Source organism: Populus euphratica, unplaced genomic scaffold (genome assembly GCF_000495115.2).
Source record: "Populus euphratica unplaced genomic scaffold, PopEup_1.0 scaffold884.1, whole genome shotgun sequence".
NCBI classification, from domain to species: Eukaryota; Viridiplantae; Streptophyta; class Magnoliopsida; order Malpighiales; family Salicaceae; genus Populus; species Populus euphratica.
Window position 1 is genome coordinate 28,792 of NW_011500743.1, and position 12,702 is coordinate 41,493.

The following is a 12,702-nucleotide window of genomic DNA, read 5'->3' on the forward strand; positions in this document are numbered from 1 at the left end:
TATTATTACTACTACTACTATTATTATTATTATTATTATTATAGTTATTGTTGTTATTGCTATTATTGTTGTTTATAATTTGTACAATTAACCTCCTTGTGGTTCGACCCCGGTCTTGCCGGGTTATTTATTACTTCGACACTCCTGCACTTGGGAGAAGACATCAATCTTTTAATCATGTCAGTAAATAATGAAGATCAACCAAGGTTATTTATCTCAGTTATCTATTATTGTATTAACAAAATGAACTATATATATATATATAAAATAAAAAAGAATATTAATTAAATCAAATAAAAAAAATTAAGAACAAACAAATTGCACAAAATATAATTTAATAATTAAACAAACACTCCTTTTATCATATATCTATACATTGCTAATGTATAAATACATTAAGAAACATGTAATAGTCAAATAGTAAGTGAATACTTTACAACTATTTATTTATTTATTTATTTTCACGTGGCAATTAATTGACAGCTACAGTTATACACAACAATTAATGCATAGAAGCAACACTTAATGCACGGCATAGAAAATCGATGCACAACAACAGTTACTTTCATGTATATTCAACCTTTTCTTCTTACCAATTCAAGGGAGAATAAACAACAATTCTGGAAGCGTTGGTCTCTGTTAAAAGTAACATAAATTTTTTGACATGAAAAAGATAAAAAGTAGTTTTGGAAAGGATATAATTGTTTTAAGTATATAAAATCTATATATACAGAGGAATTTGATGTAATATTTTAAATAAACAGTCATAAAAGAACACATTTTTTTTAAAAAAAATCTTTATTTTAAATAAGCTCTTAGATAGAAAACTTTTCATTTGCCCTATATGACCAAGTATAAATGCACAGGAGTAGATGAAAGGGGCACGGGTGTACCTAGTCTAAAATACCGAATCCTATAAAAACTCCATGAACGTGTTTGGGCTAGAACAGAATTTAAATAACTAATAATACAGGGTCTTCTGCTATCGAAAAAGAAACTTTACAAAAGTTTTGACAAAAAAAAAAGTTTTATTTTTCCTTTATGTGAAAGATAAATTGATTTTTATATTTTTTACTATATTATTTTTTTATTTTCTTTGCTTTTTTATATATTTTTTTTAATTTTATTAAATTAAATACAAAAAAAAAAGTGTTAACTTGAATGCGATGATAAGAAAATTTCAGATATTAGACTTGTATTTTCATTGTTTTTATTATTTTCAGATATTTTACAAAATATAAAGAATAAAATACATGTAGATGTAAAAAAAACTAATTAAAAAATATCCTTAGAAGTGCCTGAAATTACCTAAATGCCACTTGTTAGGAAAAAGATCAAAATACCCTTGGATTAAATTTCATTTTTTTTCCTTCTATAATGCCTTTTGTTTTAAAATCCAAAAATTCATATCTATTATATCATACAATAAAACATACAAATAAATACATAGTAATAACATCACATATTTGTAAACTTTTTCTTCGAACTCTATACTCAAAAGCAAATTAAAATTACGGTGAATAGATATCCTAATTATAATTTGTAAATTGCTATTCATAGATGATGATTTCTTTGACCTATAATTTCTTGTGCTTACATTTATAATTGCAAGATGTTAACATATAAAGAAATATTCCACAAATAATTTACAAAAATATAAATAAGAATTTATACTCAAAAGCAAATTAAAATTATGGTGAATTGATATCTTAATTATAATTTGCAAATTGCTATTCATAGATGATGATTTCTTTGGCCTACAATTTTTTGTGCTTACATTTATAATTGCGAGATGTTAACATATATAGAAATATTCCACAAATAATTTACAAAAATATGAATACGAATTTATACTCCAAAGCAAATTATAATTTCTTGTGCTTCTGGATGAAATCTTTTTCCTTATAAAATTTAATATGAATAATTTTATACAAAAAAAATACAAACAAATACATAGTGATAATATGAAACAACATTTGCTTAACTCATATTTTTGCAGTTTGTTTTATATATTGTGCTTAAGTTGTTTCTTAAATATAAAACAATTTGGATACACGCGTCATCATTGTTTCTCTGCTTCCCAAAATTTTTTAGCATGCTTCTGAGTTCCAAAAAAAAAATCTTTCAGCACTGTTCTTGAGTCCGAACAACTTGCCCAGGTTATTTCTTACATTTAGAAGGTTCATTTTGCAATTTTTAGTTGTTTTTGATGTGTGTATTTAAATTATTGTCAGAATTTGAATTTTTAAAGTGTTTTTTTAGGTGTGTAAGTAAAATTTAGTAAAAAAAAAAAAGGTGTGAATGTGGGTTTTTATTTTCTTATTATTACTTAAATAGATGATAAAAAAGAGGAGAGATAAGAAGATAAAAAAAACTATTTCAAAATATTTTAATTGTATATGGCCAAGCCTCTTAAAAATACAAAAAAAAAATAATAATAATATTTTTGCTAAGAAATATATATATGGTGTGTTATGGTATTTTTATACAAAATTAAAATAATATATTTTTTATTTTCTCACTTTCAGGTGCTTTACAAAATATGAAAATAAAAAACATATACACGTAAAAACAATAATTAAAAATATCCCTAGAAGTGCCTGAAATTACCTAAATGCCATTGGTTAGATAAAATTATCAAAATACCCTTGAGTTTTTAATGTAATTACTATCATTCGGCCATATTTTACTAGGGCACTAAAGAAAAGAAAAGAAAAAACATATGAAGCCAACGTGTTGCTTTGTTATCAATGACGCATTGAAAATATTTTATTCTTAAAAATCCAAGGGAGAATGAACAACAATTCTGCAAGCGTTGGTCTCTGTTAGAAGTAACATAAATTTTTTGACATGAAAAAAAATAAAAAAGTAGTTTTGGAAAGGATATAATTGTTTTAAGTATATAAAATCTTGTCAGAATTGTATATATATACAGAGGAATTTGATGTAACATTTTAAATAAACAGTCATAAAAGAACGCAATTTTTTTTAAAATCTTATTTTATATAAGCTTTTAAATGAATGACTTTTCACTTGCCCTATATGACAAAGTATAAATGCACAGGAGTAGACGAAAGGTGCACTGGTGTACCTAGTCTAAAATACCTAATCCTATAAAAACTCCAAAGTTTAATGCGTTTCGGCTAGTGGAATTTAAATAATTGATAATTTGGGATTTCCTGTATGGAGAAAATTTTACTGAAATTTCATTAGAAATTTCAGTAAATTCTACAAAAGTTCTGACACAAAAAAAAATTGTCCTATTTTTCCTTTATGTGAAAGATAAATTGATTTCTATATTTTTTTATTTTTTTAATTTTATTAAATTAAATACAAAAAAAGAGTGTTGGACCTGCATGCGATAATAGAAAAATTTAAGACATTGAACTTGCATCGTCATTATTTTTATCACTTTTAGTTATTTTACAAAATATAAAAAATAAAATACATATAGATGTAAAATACTAATTAAAAAAAATCCTTAGAAATGCCTGAAATTACCTAAATGCCACTTGTTAGGAAAAAGATCAAAATACTCTTGAATTAAATTTCATTTTTTCCTTCTATAATGCTTCTTGTTTTAAAGTCCAAAAATTCATATCTATTATATCATACAATAAAACATACAAAAAAATACATAGTAATACCACCTCACATATTTGTAAACTTTTTGTTCCAAATTTTTTCTTGAAAGCAAATTAAAATTATGGTGAATAGATATCCTAATTATAATTTGTAAATTGCTATTCATAGATGATGATTTCTTTAACCTACAACTTCTTGTGCTTACATTTATAATTTATAATTGTGAAATGTTAACGTATAAATAAATATTCCACAAATAATTTACAAAAATATTAATACAAATTTTAAATTGTACTTTTTATTATTATGATGCTCTCGATAAAATGTTTTGCCTTATAAAATTTCATATCAATAATTTTATACAAAAAAACATACAAACAAATTCATAATGATAATATAAAATAACATTCCCTTAACTCATATTTTTGCCATTTGTTTTATATAATGTGCTTAAGTTGTTTCTTAAATATATTATTTTATTTTAGATATATGTTTGGAAGCCAAACTTATGGTTAGTAAAAACCACTAAACAGATAATTAAATTTCATATACTAAATATTTATTCAATTAATAACATATAAAATTGGTTATTTAGTGGAGCAATAAAAGAAAAGGTATGTGAAATAAATGAAATAAAATTAAATTAAAAAGTAAAATTAAACTTTCTTGTTAAATAAATTTCTCTTTTACAATTCCATAAGTGAAAAGAGAAATGAAGTTACATTAAAAAATTATTTTAAATTTCCTAGTTGTTGCATTGAGTCTCATTTTTTAACAAATTAATTCAAATAGGACCAAATTTTTTAGATATTTTAGTTCTCTTACTTCTTCTATGCTTCTTTGGGTAAATAAATCACAATGTTAGCTATGCATCCTACACTTTCTTGTATTTATATGATTATTGATCTATGCTTTTGGAAGGGGCGTATTCAATGTGGATGTACTCATATGTGAATGTGAGATATTGTTAAGATAAATGGACATATGAATTATAGAAAATATTCACGAATAAAAATTGAATGGAATAACACTACTAAAAACTCTTTTAACACCAACGGCCTTACCGACAAAATACTTCTATTAGTAAATTGAGGTCACAATTACTGATGAACTTTTATCAGTCTGTCATTCTATCAGTATATACCGATGAAAACATTTGGTTGGTAGTTACTAACGAACTTACAAACAGAATGTTTAGAATTAAAAAAAAAGACGGTACGCTCACGTGGAGGTTTTTGTGGGTGATTTTTACCGATGGAATCACTGAGGGATTCAAAACGGCATATCTATACAGTGACGTGACAAATTCACCGTTTAAAATGCTGATGGAATCACCGAAAGATTCAAAATGACAGCTCCATACGGTGACGTGCGCTGTTTACCGTGAGAATAGCTGACGAAATCACAAACAAAATACTTCGTCAAGAATCCATCAGTAAAAGTTAATATATGCCTTTCCTTCCCTATTTCTCCTTCTTCTTCCACATCCCAACTCTCTGCACCTGCAAACAACCAGCCCCCCGAAAAAAAAATCTCCCTCTTCTCAGCACAACAAGTCATATTTCATAAAGTTTTGTGCTACAACATGCATGTTCTGATTTACTGATGATTTTTTATCAATTTTTGTAAGTAATTCTATCTTTTTTAATTTTAACATTTAAATGTCTTTTTTATTGTTTTTTTAGTATATGTATTTTGTTAGTAGATGTACTTGTTTTATTGTTATTTCTTAAACAAACTTGTAGTAAATGAATGTATAATTTTATATTTGTTATGGTTTGTTTTAGATTTTGTAAGATTGTATTTGTTTGTAAATTGTTGAAACTTTATTGAATTACTAAATTACATGTGTTGTTTTGAAATAATTAATAGCTTGTTTAATGGTTCCGTTTTAATTTTTATCAATGGTATTGTGGTGTTTTAATTTCTATAAATTTATATGTATTAATTTGTATGGACGTTGATAATTGATAATGAATATCTAATATTTATGAGAAGTTATTGGTTTGTTAGATAATCTTGAGGTAAACTAACATTTTTACAAATTTATTTACCTAACATAGTTAATGAATATATGTTGTCATCATAATTTTATAGATGTTCGATAGAAGTCATGGATGATCATTTATGGATGTATCGAGATTCACCCTAAGAATTGTGGAGGATGGATTATTGTAATGGGATTCAGGGTTTTATTAATTTTGCAACATCTATTTCAAGAAATTTTACTAAAGGCAATATTAGGTGTCCATGCAAGAAGTGTTAAAATAAAAAGTATTTGCTTCCAGATATTGTAATGATATATCTTCTACACAAAGAGTTTATAAAAAATTACTAGTGTTGGTATACACATGGAGAAGTATTTGTTAGTAAGAGGAGAATGAGAGAAAGGGTGGTTGAGTCAACTTCTAGTGCTAGCAACGTGCATGAAGCAGCAAATGATAGCATTAATCCTTACATGAATATGATTATAGATGCAATGAGAATGAATCAAGGTAATATTACTCAATGTCCAATTATAGAAGAATAACATAATGCAGATGCAGCTAGGTTTTTTGATTTGTTGAAAGATTTTGATGAAATATTATGGGATGGCTGCACGAACTATAGTAAATTATTAGTCGTAGCACAGGTGTTCACCATTAAGTCAGATCATGGGTTGAGTGAGGCTGGGTATGGCAAGATTATTGAATGGGCGAGAAGCATTTTACTTGAAGGGAATAGGCTGAAAGAGAACTTTTATGCTGCAATGTCCATGATAAAACCTCTTGGTTTAGGATACCAGAAAATTGACATGTGCCCTAACTTCTGTATGTTATACTACCTTGAAATTGCTGAGATGACCAAGTGCATGACATGCAGGCATTCCCATTACAAACCTAGAACTGGTAGGGAAAAGACTCTAGTGACATATAAAAAACTTAGATACTTCCCAATCACACCTAGACTATAGAGGTTATTCATGTCACCAAGAACTGTTAAGCACATGACATGGCATCAATCACATGTTACGGTTGATGGAGTGATGGTGCATCCTTTTAACAATGAAGCGTGAAAACACTTTAACAATGTGCATCCTCACTTTTTAGCTGAATCAAGGAACTTTGCATCTCGAGTTGTGTACAAACAGATTCAACCCATTCAGGTCATTTGCTGCTTCTTATTCTTATTGGCCGGTCATTCTCTTGGTTTATAACTTGCCACTGGGAATGTGTATGAGGTCGGAGTTCATGTTTTTATCTACTATCATACTCAGTCCAAGCAGCTCGGAGTGGAATATAGATGTTTTTTTTCGATCGTTGATTGATGAGTTGGCACAGTTATGGTCCTCCGGAGTTTTGACTTATGATAAATTGAGGAAACAAAATTTTCTTATGAGGGTAACTGACACGACTAAAAGATTGATGTCTTCTCCCAAGTGTAGGAGTGTCGAAGTATTAAATAACCCGGTAAGACCGGGGTCAAACCATAGAGAGGTTAATTGTACAAATTATAAATACAATAATACAACAATAATAATAATAACAACAATAACAATAATAATAGTAATAACAATAATAATAATAACAATAATAACAATAACAATAATAATAGTAGTAGTAATATTAATGTAACGATTAAACAATGATAATAACAAATGTCAAGGTTAGAGGTTCCACTAATGGTATGTCAAACAAGTATAGTATAAACTCTTATTTTTCAATAGGAAACCACACATAAAGGAGGTTCCAATTAGATTATAGATTGTTAACATGATTATATTAGTCATCTTATTCGATTAATGCTAGTACTTGTAAATCTCGTCAAGCACTCATGATTATAATTTATGTTAACAACAAATCAAGTTCTTTTCATAACTCAGGTGTCGGTTATACCATACAGTATGGGCTATGAGAGTGTCAAGTATTTGTTGTACCAAGTGTTATACAACATAAATCAACATTAGTCATTTAAGAAGCAAAGTATTAAAGAGTGAACAAGATAACAAATACAAAACATGTTAGTATCAAACATTAAAGTCCATATTAAGTATACACTATACTTATTCTTACACCATTAGTGTAACCTTTTCACCTTGACATAATAAACTTAGTTAGACATAATGAAAGAAAGAAAAATAAATAAACAAAATAAGAACATAAATAAGATAAGAGTTAACTAAGTAAAGGAAAGGAAATGAAAGACATAAACTTGATATTAATGAAAACAAAGCATAAACATTACAAAAAATACAAAGAGAGAAAGCAAGAGCATGATCTTGATCTAGAAACCAAGATGCCTAAATGCATGACAAATGCCTCCTTTTATAGGCCAAAATTGGGAACTATTGATTTGATGACTAATTGATGAGTGGGTGGCCAACTCTTGACTTGATGACAATCCTTATCTTCTCTTGTCTGCCCAAAACGTCATTGATAACGTCCAAATTGGAGCCACTTGAAAACATGAAAGTTGTAGGCAATTGTCTCAGATTTTTTGTGTAAAAACTTCAGCTCATTTGGACTTCTAGAAGTCCAGATATGGCCAAAATACTGAATAGTGCTCGGGCTGGAGGACAGATTCGGGCTTCTTTGTTGTTGCTATAATTTGGACTGGAAAATGGCCTTTTTAGATCTTGGGCTCTATATAAAAATTGTAGGCCTATGTCTTACCTTTCCATCCATATAAATTAGACCTAAATATGAGATCTATAGCTCCAGATATGACCCAATTACCGAACAGTATTCCAGTTTGGATTGCACCGACATCTCTTTTCTAATTTTGGTCATCTTTTTGCCCTTGCAATTTAAGTTCTTAAAGTCATCAATCAAACATTTCATTTATGTGATAGGCCTGCATTTAAAATGAACATTTACCACAAATTAAAGGTATCTTATATTATTAAATATATTATTATAAAACATGCTTTAGTTAAGGAGTTATTGATACTTCAAGTGCAAAATGATGATATAAAACCATGATAAAAAATGCACTTTTAAGTACTAATCACACCCCCCAACCAGCTTATTACTAGTCCCTAGTAACCGAAGCGTTAAAATAGAAAAACAATTTGCAAATTCCACAAAGCAAGGTATTCATCATTTAACTTCTATTAATCTATCCAAATAAACAAACTCTTGTTAAATTTATATACCTGCTCAATACCTCTTAACAAGATATTCATAAATCTTTCTTTTATGCTCAATGTATCAACACATAATTATGGAGCTTTTCTTGGAAGAAAACAAAATTTTTGTTCTAATGTTTAAGGTTAACTTCCTTGGGTTGGGATTATTATTTTTGTCTTTCTTTTTCTTTTTCTTTTTTAAATATATATACATATAATTTAAAAACACCATGCATCTTTAACCCATGTAACGAGCTTTCGGCTAGTGATTCCCAGACCAGTTGGTCTTAGGGCATTAGGTGTTAAGACACCCCTACGAGCTTAGTAACTCGGGTTGCAAATACTGATATGTAGATAGTGCAATGTTTGATTTCCTTAAGCTTTTCTTCTCAACCCATGTAACAAGCGTTAGGCTAATAGTTCCCAAATCAGTTGACTTTAGGGTATTAGGTGTTAAAACACCCCTTCGGGCTTAATTGCTTAGGTTAGGGAGGCTACAAAACCAAACTTATCTACATTTTTATTATTATCATTTTTTTTCTTTTTTTATTATTTTTTTTCTTTTTTTTTAATTATATACAATCCCTTTCCCTTGGTTGTTACCTTTAACAAAAGAACATAAATAATGTAATAATCCAATATGCAACCCGCAATCATATGTTAAAGTGTGTGTGTGTGTAAATTAAGGTTTAAGAATACATGTTAAATAAGTATATGAGCAGAATTAAGTGATAACAATGCGAGAGTTTGTAAACCTAAATATTTCAAGAAGTATTATAATAGACCTTGTTAAGAATGGTTACTAAGATGCGTCTCAAGAATCACTTTAACAAAAGGGCTCCTTTACTCTACCATCTTAGTAACAACAATATATGGACATGCTTTATGAAATGAAAAACAATTTTTTTTTATCAACTACTACCCTCTCCCCCCAACCAAAACGAGACATTGTCCTCAATGTTTAAAGGTAGAAAGATAGAGTATAAAGATATCACCTGAAATAACGAACACTGACAAACCTGAAACACACTGAAACAAAAATAAGAAATAACAAAACACAATAATAAAACCAAAAGACACAAAAATTCACAAATGAAGGCTTAAATCCAATCTAAGCTTTTTACGGCTTTCCTTAGTTGACCAATTTATACGACTCATGGAAGGATCAATTACAGGAATGAAGGATTGTAGTTGGTCAATTAATTGTTCAGCAGTAGCAGCAGAGATTATGATTTGTCGTGCAGAAGATGTTAGAAATTCCTGTTCCACAACATGATCAAGAAAAGACAACAACTTATCATAATAACCATTAACATTTAACAAACCTATGGGTTTATGGTGAATGTGCAGTTGAGCCCAAGAGAAAATATGAAAGATCTCTTCCAATGTACCTAGACCACCTGATAAAGTAATGAAGGCATCAACATGGTTAAACATTGTATTTATTCGAGCTGACATTGTGGAGACCTAAAGTTCCTCTCCAATTGTTTTTCCAATGATGTCCCCTTGTGCTAAAGCTTCGGGGACGACCCTCAAAACTTGACTACCTCCTAAAAATGCAGCTATTGACACACCTCCCATTAACCCAAGACTGCCTCCTCCATACACTAAATGAATCTTTCTCTCAGCTATCACTTGACCAAGATGATTTGCTGATTCTAAAAACTCTTTTTCTTTCCCAGGACTAGATCCACCAAAAACACAAATATTTCTTATATGATGACTTGAGAAACTTGCCATTTCTACACACTTCTGTATTTGTTGAATGTATGGGTTGAGTAGAAATGAAAGGAAGGAAGAGAGGGTTTTATATATGAGAAATTAGAAAGGCAATCGTAACACCTATATGTAGGCCAGCTGGAGTCTCACACTCTCTCTCTCTCTCTTTTTATTTATTTATTTATTTACTTTTGAAAAAGCATGTGTATGTACAAGTAGTTGTGATTGTGGCTCACATCTTCCCTTGGTTTTACGTCCAAGAACGACTTAAACGCCCTCTATGGGTCGAGGATAGGCTTCCCATCCAGTTTTCTTAAAAACTGGCAAACAGGGTCTTTTTTAGTCAGATTCCCAAGACTAAGTCGATCATGTTCTTTATGAAATAGTGGCCATAAATCATGAATTGCACGATGCACATCTCCACTAGGATGCGTCTCAAGAGTCAATAGAAGATTATCTAAAGACTCCTTACTCAGGCCATCCTTAATGAATTGTATTTTATCTTCACGGTTTATAGATACCATTCCTAAAGAACGACATTGTGTATTACAAGTCCATCTAGCACATCGATGACAGACATCCAGTCGTTTTGCACGACGCTTCTTTGCAAAAGTGCTTTTACCTGTTCCAGGCATGTGTGAAATGAAGTTAGAGGACTCACCTGATAATCGGACCTTTGCTTCAATCAACCAACGAATATCTTCAGGAATTCCATGATTCATTAACAATCTCAATCTTGCACATCTAGCACGGTAAATTTTTGTAATCGCATTCTGAGGCAGAGCGGGAAAATACTTTTTCAATTTTTCAAGATTAGTGTCCATTATCAAATGAGAATTGGAAGAGAGATTCAAAGAATTGCACAAATATATACACAAATATCAGTTATTGTGGGAAACTGAAAGAACCGACTTAAGTCACGGAGTACCGTTATCCGCCATTTGACCGGGGTGAAGAAACTTGCAAAAATCACTCAAAAAGAAACAAAAATAAAATAAAATAAAATCAATATTTATATAAGAAACAAAAATAAAGTAAAATAAAATAAAATAAAATCAATCTTTATATACAGGATCACCCAATTCAATAGAGTTATGTTCAACTGAAAAATTGTCAAAGTAAACTTTCAGACGATGTCCATTTACCTTGAAAACATTGCCATTCTTTGGATTCTCGATGTCATAGGCCCCATATGGATACACATGTTTCACAATAAAAGGACCACTCCATCTTGATCTTAATTTTCCAGGAAATAAATGCAGTCGAGAATTATAAAGCAAGACTTTTTGACCAACATTGAAGGTTTTTCTATGTATTTTCTTGTCATGAAATTCTTTTATTCTTGCTTTATGAATTCTTGAATTTTCATATGCATCATTTCTTATTTCCTCAAGCTCATTTATTTGTAATTTTCGCAGTTGACTAGCATCATCCAGATTTGAATTGAAAGCTTTAATAGCCCAATAAGCTTTATGTTCAAGTTCCACAGGCAAGTGACAAGGTTTTCCATAGACTAGTCTATAAGGTGACATACCTAATGATGTTTTATAAGCAGTTCGATAAGCCCAAAGTGCATCATTAAGTCTTAAAGACCAGTCTTTCCTATTAGGGTTCACTGTTTTCTCCAAAATATGTTTGATCTTGACGAGATTTACAAGTATTAGCATTAATTGAATAAGCTGACTAATGTAATCATGTTAACAATATATAATCTGATTGGAACCTGCTTTGTGTGTGGTTTCCAATTCAATAATAAGAGTTTATACTATACTTGTTTGATATACCATTAGTGGAACCTCTAATCTTGACATTTGTTATTATCATTGTTTAATCGTTACATTAATATTCCATCTCAAAGTTCTCATCTTCTTCTTCTCCTTCTTTTTCTTTATTATTATTATTATTATTATTACTATTACTATTATTATTATTAGTACTACTAATACTACTACTACTACTACTACTACTATTATTATTATTATTATTATAGTTATTGTTGTTATTGCTATTATTGTTGTTTATAATTTATACAATTAACCTCCCTATGGTTCGACCCCGGTCTTGCCGGGTTATTTATTATTTCGACACTCTTGCACTTGGGAGAAGACATCAATCTTTTCATCGTGTCATCCATCTAGCACATCGATGACAGAATTCTAGTCGTTTTGCACGACGTTTCTTTGCAAAAGTGCTTTTACCTGTTCCAGGCATGTGTGAAATGAAGGAATTAGAGGACTCACTTGATAATCGGACCTTTGCTTTAATCAACCAGCGAATATCTTCAGGAATTC